This window comes from Arvicola amphibius, unplaced genomic scaffold (genome assembly GCF_903992535.2).
Source record: "Arvicola amphibius unplaced genomic scaffold, mArvAmp1.2, whole genome shotgun sequence".
Classification (NCBI taxonomy): domain Eukaryota; kingdom Metazoa; phylum Chordata; class Mammalia; order Rodentia; family Cricetidae; genus Arvicola; species Arvicola amphibius.
Genome location: NW_024582317.1, coordinates 183,680 through 198,436, shown reverse-complemented (window position 1 = coordinate 198,436; position 14,757 = coordinate 183,680). Strand labels below are relative to the sequence as shown.

Below are 14,757 nucleotides of genomic sequence, written 5' to 3'. Positions count from 1 at the left end.
GAGAGGAATTGCAGGGTCCTGGGGTATGTTGATCCCGAATTTCCTGAGAAACTGCCACACTGCTTTACCAAAAAACAAAACATACAAAACTGATCACATAAGAGACTTTCTGAATAAAATTTGTGAAGGTCTACCATTTTAAAGAAAATGAATAATATAGTTAGATTACAGTTATGCATTACATAAAAATCAGGTTCATATGACTCTTTTACTTTCCACAAATGCACATCAATCAAGAAAGTGTACAAAATTTGTGAAAGAATAATAAGGTTGGAGAGAAACAAAGAACAAAAGCAGTGAAATATTGTCAGGTTTAAATCAAAAGACCAAGGAAAACTTAGGTAAGGAAAAATGTGAACTTGACCAATGTTACCCAGCTGCCTTTGATAATATGTAAACAGAAATTAATTATGAACACAAACTTCATAACTTTCACAAAGTTTTTTCAAAGTGATCCTTGAACTGTTATTTCTGACTCCCCAAGTTACTGATATCTTCCAAAGAAAGAAGTCTCGTGATATAGATGCTGTCTTTCAAATGGAGGAGATTCCTTTCAATGGCTCTCCTGCCCCTCATGCTTTCTGGTTTCTGAGAAATGCAGTCCCACTGATGCCCAATCCCAAAACAAGCAAAAAATGATTTAAAATTTTCTTCCTGCTCCTTGGAATATGGCAGGAGATGTGGATTGTGCCCTATCTACCTGTCTAACACAATGCACACCTGAGAAGTCTCTGCACATCAGAAATTCTGTTTTTCTTCTGGAACCAAGCTTGACTGTACTACATCATTGTGGCTAGCAGCAACATCACATTAAAAGCCTTCTCAACATGTATTGCTGTAAGAAGTTTGATACCATCATTTTCCTACCAGTTACCAAAATATTTAAAGCCTTTATAGCACAAACCTTAAATTAGAATTAGATATTCAAAACTTCTGGAATCTAGACATTCAGTTTTCTAATCTCACTTCCCACCACACAACAAATCAGTGCCCATGTGGATACACCTGGAGAGTGATACAACCTGCATCATATTCTTCATTGTCCAGGCGTCCAGAGTCTCCCTTTACCACTGTAAATCTCTACAAAAGGAGGTTCAGAGAACAAGGGTCCCTGCAACATGAACCACATGGACCACATGACTACAAGTCTGTCTCATGAGTCCATCCAAGTCACAGCAGAAATGGACCAGTTCAAACAGACCTGCTCTGAACAACTTCCACTCAACATGGTATAGCTTTTTGTCTTCCTACAACAGAGGCAAGAGAAGAGAAACATGCAAAGAAACCCACAAACCTACCACCAGTACTCCTGATTGCTAACCCTTCCCAGAATCCCTAATTGGCTAGGGTCCCCAGCTGGGCCTCAGGATATTAGCAGCTCCCCTGCAGGATGACTAGAGATTAAATGACTCAGACAGCACAGGCCTTTCAGTTCTGCCCTCCCAGCCCAGCAGACAGTTCCCTAGTTCACTTTGTATTTTAGTACACATTATTCCACTCTCCTAGAGCACATCCTCTTCCTCATCCAAAGCACAGGGTCCTTATGTGCACATTCCATTACACACTCCCTTTCCAGTGCAGCCATCCCATTGCCTCAGAGATGGGAAATCCTGCAGACAAACACAGATCACATTCATAATGTAACTACTGTTACTGTGTAATTGTTGTTAAAGAAAAACAGAGCAGGAATTGGAAAATAACTGGGTCATGTTAGGGCTTGGAGGGAGCAAAGAGAATGTGAGTATGATGCAAGTATAATCTCAAAAATCATTTTGAAAAGTTGAAACAGCCTTTTTGGCCATGTGCTCCAAAGACTAGGGATTTGTATTAGAGCCCATTAAAGATGTCCTATATATTTTCTCTAAGATGAACATCTTAATCCAGAAAAGTAACAGTTCTGTTCAGCAGGACCAAAACATTTTACCCAGATCTTCTATTTTGCATGAGCTACTATAAATATAGCAATTAGGTTTAAAGATAAGGTCTGTAACTTACCCAGATTCTTGATTGCCATGGACAGTGCATGGCAAACAACCGTCAATCAGGATAATCATACCACATCTACAGTGGACTGCCTGATTCCACATAGGTAATCTCAACTACTATTGAAGGAGGAAAGCCCTTGCCCTCCATCCATCCTCTCCCTTTCTTCACTGTGTCTCCACAGCTTCAAAGTTGGTCAATGAGCTCAATTCTTGCACGGGTCCCTCTCTTCTTCTTAGTGCTCAATAAAATTCAGAATGATCAGCAGCCACTCATTATCTGTTCTATTTTTCTTTCTCATTGCTAGCCATGGCCAAACCTGGAAGAAGTTGCAGGACTGTTTTCCAAGCACTGGGCAGCAGAGGCAGGGATTAGGTGTTCAAAAATGATTCTCAGTTACCTAACATGTGGCAAGCCTAAACTAAAGGAGACATTTCTCTACACACAGAAATCAACAGTCAACATCATGAGCGAAATCAAATGAAGCTAGTAATGACTTAGAAACATTAGAGAACAGAAACAAATAGAGTTAAGAGCAGCAATACACTTAAATTAAATTTTTTTTTTTTTTTTGGTTTTTCGAGACAGGGTTTCTCTGTGGCTTTGGAGCCTGTCCTGGAACTAGCTGTTGTAGACCAGGCTGGTCTCGAACTCACAGAGATCCGCCTGCCTCTGCCTCCCGAGTGCTGGGATTAAAGGCTTGCGCCACCACCACCCGGCCCAGCTGCTAAGTCTTTAAGAATAAAAATAACAACTTATGGCAGGGTGATATATCGAGATTACTTTGGGGAATTGAATTGCCTCTGCATGGTGGAAGTGAGATGGATTATGTCTGGAATGCAGCAAATCCTTTGGGGTGTCTTGATGTGACATTGTACCTGTGATTAAAGTTAATGGGAAATGACAACAATCTAATACAAGAAGTATGACAAAGGTCACATATCCATCAGTGATGAAGGGATAGGTGGCTTCTCTAGGAAAAGGCCCAGGACCATGTGAAGTGCTTGCAGAGGGTGAAAAAATAGAGCATGTGTAACAGAGATGGCAGTTCTGAATACCATCTAAGCCACGTGACCATTGCAGAAAGGAGAATTTTAACTTTTGTTATATTTTGTTGATTATGCATTTGTACAGTTATTTCTATGTTCTTATAATTTTCTAAACATATGTTGCAATATCAACTATGAGTACATCTGTGGTTATTAGAAATAATTTTGAAATAATAGAAAAAAAGTGCTCCAAGAGACATTGCCACTATTCTAAATAGATAATGCATTTGCAATTGTATTTGGTATACTTATGCTTTGCTTAGGCATAATTACAACCTGGTTATTGATTTTCATTTGGAAATTAATAGGTTGATATGACTGTATGTCAAGTTGACAAGTGATAGATTATGAAAGCTCTTTTCGGTTGTTAACTTTACTACATCTGGAATGAACTATAATTCCAAAATGGAGAATAAAACTGTGATCAGGACCTTAAGGGAAGAAAATATGCCTTCGATCCAGATACTGAGAATGCAGACTCCTGCCTTTAATCTAGGACCTTGAGGCTGGAGGGCATACGTTTTAATCTGGGTCACACCTTCTGCTGGAAGGAATATAGGCTGTCATTTCTCTCTCTGCTTTCCCTCACCTTGTCAGCACTGTGTACTCATTGCCATTGAGTCTACTTCTTGGGCTTCCAGTATATACACCAAACAGCAGAAACACTCAGTCTTGTGGGCCAGAGTAACTACTAGATCTTTCACTTTCCAGTCACTGAGAGTAATTGTTGGAGTGCAGCCTTTAAATTATTCCAATTAATCCCCATATGCACACACACATAGACAGACAGACAACAGACAACAGATATATAGATGGAGAGAGAGATTTAGTCCTTAAGTTCTGTTACTCTAGAGAATCCTAACCAATATTCTGTGATTTTTAGGCCATTAAAATTTTAAACTTCTAGTTCCCATTTTTTTTATGTGTCAATTAAATTTTTAAACTTCTAGTTCCCATTTTTTATTTACTTTTAGCAAATACTTCAGTATCACATTATATACATATGAAGAAAATAACGTTTCATGCAGTACTAGTTAAAAGGGTATGGGAAAAATGAAGGGTAATATTGAGTGTTATTTCTGATGAAAAATTTATCAAACAGTATGAGCCATTAGATCTTTGGCAAGATTTAATCATTTATTTTGATCAAGTTGAAGGTGCTTGTTTGTAGAAATCTATTTATCTTTCAATTTTATGTTGCTGTTGTTTATTCAAGTCCATTAAAATTTAAAATTAAGTAAATGGATGCTTGAAATGGATATACCACCATTAAAGCTTAAACCACAGTAAGGTAAAACCCACTGACATTTTGTATTGAATGTGTTGAATTAACAATCTGAAATTTATTTCTGAGATAGATTTTACTCATAATTTCTCAAGTCCCTAGCTAGTAAATCATTGTACATTTAATAAAAACACTTTAAGATTATTTTAACAGGCTCACTTATTTAAAAGAGTGAAAAGTGCTTAGATCATATTTCTCCATTTGAGAATTATGAAGTTAGAATCTACAATAAGTGCTAATCAGTTCTCCATTTTTATTTTGGGTATTGGTTTCAGCATTTCCAAACAAATGGGTAGATATTTGTTAGGTTTAAGAAACATTAAAAAGGTCCTAAGGCCATCCACCCAAAGGGGTCAGACCCTGGCCTCCAGGCAGGTCTGAGGATTCCTGCAAGGGAATGGGGCTCCTTCAGATTGTGCCACAAGGAATAGCTCCTGCTCTGACACTGAGGAGATCCAACCAGATTCAGTCACAGCAAAGATTGGTCTAGGACAACAAGCACCTCCTGGCTCCATTTGAAGGAAGAGATGGGCAGGCGCCAATGCAAGAACTCCTCCAACAACATGAAAGGCAACATGACATCAACAGAATCCAGACATCCCGAAACAACCAGAATTGAACACCCTACTCCAGAAGATATAGAAGAAACCGACCTTAAACTGTACTTTATGAAAATAACAGAGGACCTTAAACAGGAGGTAAAAAAACTGCCATAAAGGTCACGTGATGGGGCCATCATTTTAATAAAAATAAAATATAATAAAAATAAAAATTAAATAAAATAATAAAAAAAGAACAACCCACTAAAGCCTTGTTGGCCAGAGAAGGGTGATGTACACCTTTAATCCCAGCACTTGGGAGGCAGAGACGGGTAGATCTCTGTGAGTTTGAGGCCAACCTGGTCTACAAGAGCTATTTCCGGCCAGGCTCTAAAACTATCTGTAACCCTGTCTTGAAAAACAAAACAAAACAAAAAAAAAAAAAACCCAAAACTAAAACAAAAACAAAAAACAAAAGACTTCAAAGATACAAAAAACCCTATCTTGAGAAAGTGAAAAGTAAACAAAGCAATAAGTGAAGAAACATAAAAACTGCAGTTTAAGAAATATACTCATGATCCACTGGACCCTGAATTCTACAAGTTCCACTCTGCCCCAAATCTCCTATTACACCCCTACAAACACCCTGCCACAACCTCAATGGAACTCTGAAACACAGCTTGCTGCTACACAGAGGGGATGAAGAGGTGAGTGATTACCCATGCAGCAGGACGCCCCACTCTCTAGGCCCTCCACACAAGAACAAAACCCCAGGACCTGCCCTCAGCTTCCCTAGCCAGCTAGCCTGTGAGCTTCCTGAAAGGAGGCTGCTCCAGCACCCCCATCCCATCATTGAACCGTGAAAGCTACAAGTCCCACTCTGCCCCAAGCTCTCCTATCCATGCACCTCCAACCTAAGTGGTACTCTGCAGCACAGCCTGCTATTACACAGAAAGGACCAAGACGTGAGTGATTACCCACCCAGCAGGACAACCTCTCTAGGACCTCCATACTGGGGCAAAACCCTGGACCCAAACACCAAATGCTTCAGTTCTCTAGCCAGCCAACAGGCAAGTTTCCTCCAGGTATGCTGCTCAAACACCCCCACACCATCCATCAGACTCTGGAAGCTACAAGTCTCACTCCACCAACAAAACCTTCCATGCTACCTCCGAGGCCCCTGCAACTTCAGAGGAACATTAAAACACAAGATGCACCTTCACAGGGTGGACACAGACAGGGACCCTGAAGCATAAGCTGTGACTGCACACACTGTATCAAGAGAGTGACCAAAAGAGCAGGTGAAGATCGAGGGCAAAGACAGACCTCAGTGGCATTGCTTTCTGAAACACAGTGTAGGCCAAGGGCAGGTCTCAAAGACCAAACAGACACTTTAAGGATTGGACCAAGAGACAAAGACCCTGCTGGTGCCAATCGAAGGATGCGATGGGTAGGCACCAATGCAAGATTTTATCCAACAACATAGAAAACAGCATGGTAACACCAGAACCCAGTGGTCATACAAAAGGAAGACTTGATCATCCTAATGCAGGAGAAGCAAAAAACCATGATTTTCAATGAAGCTTTGTGAGGATGATAGGGTCCCCACTGTAACTTTAGGAGGATGATGGAGGAAATAAAAATTCCATTAAAGAAATCAGGGGAAAGACAAACAAAAATTGGAAGACATCAATAAATCTCTCAAAGAAACCCAAGAAACCAAGCAAAAAAACAATCAAACAGAAGAAACAAACAGCTGCTGAAGACTGAAATAGAGGCAATAAAGGAAACACACATGAAGGGAATCTGTATATGGAAAATCTGGGTAAACAAATGGGGAAATACAGTGGGAAGTGTAACCAACAGAATACAAGAGATAGAAAAATCTTAGATGCTGAAGATACTATATAGAAAATAGTTTAATTGGTCAAAGAAAACAATAAATCCAACAAATTCCTTACACAAACAACCCTGGATATCTGGGACACCATGAAAAAATCCAAACCTAAGAATAATAGGGATAGAAGAAACAGAACACCTATTCAAAGGCACAGAAAATATATTCAACAAAAAAAAATCATAGAAGAAAACTTCCCAACCCAAATAAAAATATCTCTATGAAGGTACAAGAAGCTTAGAGAACACCAAATATACTGTACCAAATAAAAAAAGTCCCCCAACATATAATGATCAAAATGAAAAACATATAGAATGAAGAAAGAATATTAAGAGCTGCAAAGGATAATGGTCAAGTACACTATAAAGGCAGACCTATCAGAATAACACCCAAATTCTTCATGGAAACCATGAAACCAAGAACACCCTGGACAGATGTGCTGAAGCCACTGAGAGACCACAGACACCAGACCCAACAAAGCTTTCAACCACCATCAATGGAGAAAACAAGTTATTCCATGTCAAAACCAGACTTGAACAATACCTATCCACAAATCCAGTCATACAGAAAGTACTAGAGGGAAAACTCCAACCAAAGGAAGCTAACTGTAAATACAGGAAATAGATAACCTCACACCCACAAACCCCAAAGAAGGAAAACACACAAATACCACTACTGAAAAATAACAGGAACTAGCAATCACTTGCTATTTATATCTTTTAATATCAATAGACTCAATTAACCTATAAAATGGCACAGGCTAAGAAAATGGATACAAAAGCAAGATCCATCCTTTTGCTTTACAAAAGAAACACACCTAAGCCTCAAAGAAAAACATTGCTGAAGAGTAAAGTGTTGGGAAAAGATTTTCAAATCAAATGGACCTAAGCAACAAGCAAATGTAGGTATCCTAATAGCTAAAGAATAGACTTCAATGTAAAGTCAATCTAAACAGATCATGAAGGACACTTCAGACCCACAACAGGAACAATCTAACATGATGAAGTCTCAATCTTGAATATCTAGGCTCCTAATATAAGAACACCCATACATGTAAAAGAAATATCACTAAAGCTTACATTTCACATCAAGTTTCATACAAGAATAGTAGGAGACTTCAACACCCCACTCTCTTCGATGGACAGGTCATCCAGACAGAAATTTAAGCAAAATAAGACAACTAACAGATGTCTTGACTTAAATAGTTTCAACAGACATCTACAGAACATTCCACACAAACAGAAAAAATATACTTTCTTCTCAGCACCTCATGGAACCTTCTCTACAATGGACCACAAACATGGTAACAAAGCAAACTCAACACACACACACACACACACACACACACACAAATGGAGCTCCTTGTGTCTAATCAGCTCACAATGTTTTAAAGTTAGGCTTTAACAACAACACTAATCACAGAAAGCCTAGCAACTCATAAAAAATGAACAATGTTCTATTAAACCACGCCTAGGTCAAGGAAGAAATAAAGAAATTAAAGACTTCTTAGAATTCAACAAAAATGATGGCACAGCATACCCAAATCTATGGGACACTATGAAAACTGTAGTAAGATGAAAGTTCATAGATGAAAAACACACCAGTGACTTAAGAGCACACCTGAAAGCTCCAGGACAAAAAGAAGCAGACTCACCCATGAGGAGTAGAGGACAGGAAATAATCAGATTGAGGGCTGAAGTCAATAAAATAACAAAATAAATCAAGACCAGATGAACAATTTAAATTAGCTTATAACCTGCAAGGAAAGAGAAGTTATCAAAAGCCTTCCAACCAAAAAAAATCCCAAGGCCAGACAGTTTCAGTGCAGAATTCTATCAGAACTAAGAACTAATAACTATGATGGAGGATTCCCATTGGCTAATAAAGAAACTACCTGGCCCATTTGATTGGCCAGCCCTTAGGTGGGTGGAGTAGACAGAACAGGAAGAAGGAAGTGAGGTAGATGGCTCAGTCAGATGCTACGCCTCTCCTAAGTTAGACAGACCGCTGTGCCTCTCCTCAGAGAGATGCCAGACACGATGAAGCTCCAGCCCAAGATGGACATATGCTAGAAACTAAACGGTAAGGCACCACTTCGTGGTGCTACACAGATTATTAGATATGGGTTAATCAAGATGTGAGTAAGAGGCTGAAAATAATGGGCCAGGCAGTCTTTAAAAGAATACAATTTGTGTGTTGTTATTTCGGGGTACAAGCTAGCCGGTGGCCGGGAGCTGGGCAGGATGAAAAGCAGGAAGCTGGCCCGCAGCTCCCCACTATATAACTATACTCCTCAAAGAGTTCCACATAATAGAAACTGAAGGAACATTGCCAAACCCCTACAGTTACCCTTATGCTAAAACCACACAAAGGTTCAACCAAGAAAGAGAATTACAAACCCATCTCACTGATAAACATAGATGCAAAAATACTCAACAAAGTACTGGCAATAAAATCCAAGAGCACATAAAAATCATCTACCATGATGAAGTCAGCTTAATCTCAGAGATGCAAGAATGGTTCAACATAAAAAAAAATCTATTAAGTATCCCACCATCTTTAAGTTCCTTCCCTGACACCCTTTAATAGTGAACAACAATATGGCAGTATAAGCCAAATTAACCCTTTTCTCCCCATCTTTCGTTTGGTCGTCCATCACAACAACAGAAACCCCAATTAAGAGACCATGTTTGGCTGATATGTGTATGAGAGACCTGCTCTTTCCTAAAGTTAAACAAAACAGAGAGATTTGGGGGAAGATTGGGACTAAGAGCAACAGTGGGAGGAAACACTGCAGTCAGGATGAAAGAAGAATAAATAAAAGATAAATGAAAGAAAGGAGTGTGGAAAACTGAGGGAAGATTGGGTCAAGAGCAGATACAAATTCAGCAGGGCAAACGACAAATCCTGTGCCTCTATCTCGGGTACATGGGCTTCATTTTCAAAGGTCTTAGAAAACTCTATCCCTGCTGAAGCATTAATCTAACTGACATTTAACAATAAGAAATCAGGAGTCAGAGAGCAGGGTAAGAAACTGAAAGATCAGAGAAGCATTTAAGCAGCCACCAATGACTAGTAGTTTCTTATTCTTTAGTTTCTCCATGTTAGTAAAGTGCTAATATTCTCTTAGGCCAGCCTTAGGAATCTTGACTCCTATCTGTCCAGAGTCCTCCAAACCTCTATGGTAATTTTTGGTCAGGTAGTGATTAACTCTGCTGTGACTCTAAGCAAGCTTTATTGTCAGAATATAATCAAAATATCACACTTTTCCCTATTTGTCTATTTAAAAAGTGAAGGTTTTAACTAACACAGTAAAGCTATATACACTAAATACAATAACTATATAATATATATATATATATATATATATATATATATATGGAAGATTTACATTAACAATATCCAATTCATTGCATTTGGTAAATTTCGAGAAAATGTTTTATCATCTATCCTATCTTAGTAAGCCCAAGTTATTGTACGTAAAGTATTTTTTGCTAACTTGTATGAGCAACCTTAAATAATCTTTCTGTCTCTTAACCTTATATACATTATACATTTTTGAGTGTATTTTTTTCAATTTGGTAGCATGCATAATTACAATTATTGAGTCTTTAGCTCCATCAGAGAACTCATAACGATACAATATTACCTGAGTAAACAGGAATTATAAAACAAACAACATTTAAAATGAAGAAACAACATCACCTGTCTATTTAAAATAAATTTTTGCCAGGCTGTGGTGGTGCAGGCCTTTAATCCCAGCACATTTACAGCAGAGGCAGGTATATCTCATTGAGTTAGAGGCCAGAATGATCTACAAAGTGATCCAGGAAAGCCAGAGCAACACAGAGGAATCTGTCTTGAAAAAAAAAAATGGAAACAAAATGTCTCTTTGTTTCACCTTGAAAACATACCTAATATGATAATAAGCATGATTATAATAAGTGATTGTTAGGCCAATTTATTGTTTTGGAGGAGGAAATTTTATTTGGATGATACGTTATTTTTTAGATGTCTCAGTTGTCCAGTGGTTTTTAGATTCCTTGGTTTGATGTTTTCATGCTTTTGTAAAGACAAAACAAAACTCCACCTCAACCCTAACTTTATGGAGTTTTATTTTTGGAAATTATATGTAATCAAAAGAAAAACATCTGTTCTTCTTACAAATTAATTAAGATTGAATGGTAATGCTCTCTGATGAACTATTGTCTCATTTATGCAAAAGATCTTTTTGTTTGAATCTAATCTTTAACGATTTTCATGGTCTCTATAACTTTATTCCCCAATTTAATACATATCTTGGTTTTTATTGTGAACTCAGCACATGCATAAAGCATACAGCTTGATTTAATTTAGCAGGTTTTCTTTATTATTTAATGCTCAATAGATAATAAAGCTGTCATTCAGCTGCTGTTTCCTTTTTATTAGCATTTAAAAATTTAAAAGAATAATCTATTCTGTAACCTATCTCTATGGGCCTTAATTACCCCCTTTCATTAACTGGGCATATATTTTAAGATGCCTGAGAAAGTGTTAATCTAATTAATCCTTATCAATAAAAGTTCAGATATGGGGATATGAACCTGAAGGATCAGGGAAGCAGCAGAGCACCACCACTGACTTCAACTTTCTCCATCTAAAAAACAGAAAGATCCCCTCTCAGCCCCACTTATCTACTTCCTGTCTCTTTTCAGTTCACAGTCCTTAGAATCTCTATGATGTTTTCTTCAGCTAATGGCTAGCTCTGATCTCTGACTACAACCAAAGTTTATTACCAAAATAAGGTCAAACTATTACACAACACCCTGCAACTTCTCATATATCTCACTCCATTGCTACTTCCATTCCTCATATGCAGGCCTCCATGACAGATGTCTCATATCTTGGAAATTTTAACATCCTGGGGTCTTAAATGTAACCCATCTTCATCTTCAACACTTAATGCAATGAACTCCCACATTCTCTTCAAAAGGGCTCTGAATCTCACAATCATACATGACTACAATTGTGGTGAAGAGACCACAGAAGAAGAATCCATGACCTTTACATTTTGCATCTTTCTTATTTCCAGAATCAGGAAAACATAGGTGATCCTGCCAAGATTTGATGAACCCTACCAAGCTTGGACTAAATTTACTGCAGGTTCAGTATGATGTTGCTCCTGCAACTGATGTGGGAGTGCCCTCTGTGTGCTGTGATTTCCATTAATGAATAAAGAAAATGCCTTGGCCTGCTTATAGGTCAGAACTTAGGCAGGCGGGGAGGACTGAACTGAATGTGGGGAGAAAGAAGAGAGGAGTCAGGAGATGTCATGGATCCCCCACCAGAGATAGATGTGCTGAAATTTGCTGGTAGACCATGAACTTATGGTGATATACAGATTAATGGAGACGGGGAAAATTAATATGTAAGAGTTAGCCAATAAGAATTTAGGGCTAGACCAGAAGAGCCATCCGGAGAGGTGAGTGTGTACCCGATTGGCCGGTGGGACTCCCTGGAAAGGGAGCACAGGCACCGTCCAATCCCCTAAACTTTCTGGCCATTCAGTGGGGGCTTCTCTCCTTTCTCTCCTTATCCCATCCCAGCCTGCCCCCAGGCACCCCTTCCCATCTGTGGGGTCATAGGATCCCGCATCTCAGCCTGCTGCAGGGCTGAGAGTCTGGAGACAAAGTGGAGAGGGCAACTGCTGCGGGAGTTTCTTTGTTGCACTGCGCCTGCACCCAGCAATGCTGCCCTTTTGTCTGCGAGTTCCCTGGCCAGCAAGTGGCCTGGATCCTGTAACAGAAGAGCCATCCAGAGAGTTCCCTGACCGGCAAGTGGCCTGGATCCTGTACCAGAAGTTCCATTCAGAGGACCTACTTCAGAGTGGAGAGGGACTGAGAGACAACTCCAGTGCTGAGGGGACCTAAGAGAGGGCAGACCAAAAAAAAAAGCCAAGTACACAGGTAACCACAGCAAAGATTGGACCAAGCTGCCAAGACTCTCCTAACAGCATTTGAAGGAAGAGATTTGCAGGCGCCAAGGCAAGAATTCCTCCAACAATCTGAAAAACCACATGATAACACCAGAATCCAGCGAACACACAACAGGAAATCTTGAACACCCTAATCCAGAAGTAGAAAAAATAGACTTTAGAGCTCTTTGCCATCCTTGCTCCGGCTGGGCGGCAGCTCTCATCATGAAGGTCGAGCTATGCAGTTTCAGCGGGTACAAGATCTAACCTGGACACCGGCGGTGCTATGCCAGGACGGACTGGAAGGTTTTCCAGTTTCTTAATGCAAAATGTGAGTCCGCATTCCTGTCCAAAAGGAATCCTCAGCAGATAAACTGGACTGTCCTGTACAGAAGGAAACACAAAAAAGGACAGTCGGAAGAAATTCAAAAGAAAAGAACCCACCACATAGTCAAATTCCAGCGGGCCATCACTGGGGCATCCCTTGCTGATATAATGGTCAAGAGGAATCAGAAACCAGAAATTAGGAAAGCAAAGCGAAAGCAGGCCATCAGGGCTGCCAAGGAAGCAAAAAAAGGCTAAGCAGGCATCCAAGAAGACTGCAATGCCTACTGCCAAGGTCCCCACAAAAGCAGCTCCTAATCAAAAGATTCTGAAGCCTGTGAAGGTCTCTGTTCCCCAAGTTGGTGGAAAATACTAACCTCGTAGATTATAGATCAAGTTTTGAATGAAGTCCATTTCAAAATCTAAAACAAAGAAATAGACTTTAGACATAACATTATGAAAATGTTAGAGACCATTAAAGAGGATGTGAAAAACTCCTTTAAAGAAATGGATGAAAAGACTAACAAAAACTTAGAAGAAATGAATAAATCCCTCAAAGATACCCAAGAAAACGAAGAAAAAGCAATCAAACAGGTAAGGGAAACAGTTCAAGACCTGAAAACTGAAATGGAGCCAATGAAGAAAACACAAACTGAGAGATGGCAGGAAATGGAAAATATGGGTAAACAAACAGAAACTACAGAGACAAGTATAACCAACAGAATACAAGAGACAGAAGAAAAAATCTCAGATGCTGAAGATACTATAAAGGAAATAAATGCGCTGATCAAATAAAACAGCAAATCTAACAAATTCTCATCACAAAACATCAAAGAAATCTGGAGCACCATAAAAAAAAAAACCCTAAGAACAATAGGGGTAGGTAGAAGAAGGAGAAGAATTACAGCTCAAAGGCCCAGAAAATACATTAAACAAAATTATAGAAGAAAACTTTCCCAACCTAAAGAAAAATATTCCTATGAAGGTACAAGAAGCATACAGAACACCGAATAGACTGGATTAAAAATAGGACAAAGAAAAAAAAAAAAAACATCCCATTGGCATATAATAATCAAAACACAAAACATACAGAATAAAGAAGGAATATTAAGAGCTGCAAAGGAAAAAGGTCAAGAAACATATAAAGGTAAACCTATCAGAATTACCCCTGACTTCTCTATGGAAACCATGAAAACCAGAGTCTTGGATAGATGTGCTGCAGAAACAAAGCGACCATGAATGCAAGCCCAGACTGCTACAAGCTTTCTTTCACCATCAATGGAGAAAACAAGATATTCCAAGATAAAATCAAATTTAAACAATAAGTAGCCACAAACAGTGTCTTACAGAAAGTAATAGAAGGAAAATCACAACCTAGGGAACTCAACAACAACCACAATAACTGAAACATCTAACAACCCTCCACCAGCACAACTCAAAGAAACAACTCAACTCACACACAAATTCTACCACACACAAAAATAACCAGAGTTAACAACCACTGGTCATTAATATCCCTTAATATCAGTGGATTCAATTCACCTATAAAAAGGCAAAGGCTAAGAGAATGGATGCAAAAAAACAGGATCCACCATTCTGCTGTTTACACCTCAACCACAAAGACGGATATTTACTCAGAGTAAAGAGTTGGTTAAAGATTTTTCAATCAAATGGGCCTAAGAAACAAGCCAGTGTGGCTATACTAATATTTAACAAAATTGACTTCA

The 14,757-nt window shown here is 38.9% G+C and overlaps 1 pseudogene; it reads left to right on the top strand.

The window, feature by feature from the left end:
• Window positions 1-12,931: 12,931 nt before the first annotated feature.
• On the top strand, window positions 12,932-13,406 carry LOC119805828 (annotated as a pseudogene).
• The last annotated feature ends 1,351 nt before the right edge of the window (window positions 13,407-14,757 follow it).